The 1,231-nt window shown below is 47.4% G+C and overlaps 1 pseudogene across 1 annotated transcript in view; it reads right to left on the reverse strand.

Moving 5' to 3' along the window:
• LOC311340496 overlaps nucleotides 1–35 on the reverse strand; it is a 1,230-nt pseudogene extending 1,195 nt beyond the window's left edge. The window contains exon 1 of the transcript in view: nucleotides 1–35. This exon is cut by the window's left edge and continues 20 nt beyond it. The product of the transcript in view is annotated as an uncharacterized misc_RNA (transcript).
• Nucleotides 36–1,231: the final 1,196 nt, after the last annotated feature.

Raw genomic sequence — 1,231 nt, forward strand, 5'->3', positions numbered from 1 at the left:
GGGAAGGACGAGGCGGGAGCCCCGCAGTCATACATACTCTCGCGCCCCGTACACCGCTCGACTGCGAGAGTTGCCTTTATCTGAACACACACAAACACACACACACAAACACACACACAAAAACACGCTGGCTCAACAGATCGCCATGACCGTCACACTGACGGTGTCGCACCAAATAACTAAGTAACACTACAGTTAACAAACACACCCACAGAGAGAACCCCCACACAATGTCTCTGCTGCAAAGGACCTAGGAGGGCGCCAGAGGTCCAACTTGCGATTGTCTCGAACCCCCCCCAGGATCCCTTGCGGCACCCTGAACACGGCGACCACGCCCACGGTCGCCACACAATTTCTGTTTACCCACTGGCATAGAGGTCAAGGATCAGGGTGAATCGAGGTCAGCCTAGGGGCAAAGGCGAGCTGGACACGGTTTTAGTGTCGTAAAACGTGTTGCTGACTCATTCCCAAAAATTCCTGGGAGGCAAGATATGGGCCAGGAGGGAAACTAGAAAGATAACGGAGTAAGAACTAGTTAGACATTGTGTGTGCAGGGGATTCATACTGGGAACAGACATATAAATAACAACATTCTTGAAGGACAGAAATGGATATACAAGGAGGGCCCGTGACCAGCTCCTGAGTTCTTTGTCAAACCAACTCGGCTTTGTTCTTACTTGTCCGCGAGTAATAATAAAGTGTGCGTGTGTGTGTGTGTTTGTGTGTGTGTGTGTGTGTGTGTGTGTGTGTGTGTGTGTGTGTGTGTGTGTGGAGACAGAGGGAGAGAGAGAGAGCAAGAGAGAGAGAGACAAACACAAACACACACACACAGACACACACACACACACACACACACACACAAGGGGGAGAGCGAGATACACAGAGAGACAGAGAAGCAGGGAAAGTTTGTGAAGAGTAATGATTTCTGAAGTGCCATGGTTCTACTATGAACCGATAGTGATTGGTTACATCTTACATGTTCCTCTGACAAGGTATGCCCTATTTATCTCGCAAGGAGACGCTGTTTATGTAAATCAAACACGAAGCAGTTGCCGTGTTTAGCCACATTGGGGAGTAGTTTTGCAGGAAACAATAAAAGAAACGGGTTTTTTACATTTATTTCATTCTCCCGTTTTTTACACGGTCAGATTATAAATTGTACGGGTATTCAAATAGTCACACCACATATGATAATACATGCCTGCATGAGTAATCACGTCACAACGTTATA

This window comes from Micromesistius poutassou (genome assembly GCF_964030765.1).
Source record: "Micromesistius poutassou genome assembly, chromosome: 3".
NCBI lineage: Eukaryota > Metazoa > Chordata > Actinopteri > Gadiformes > Gadidae > Micromesistius > Micromesistius poutassou.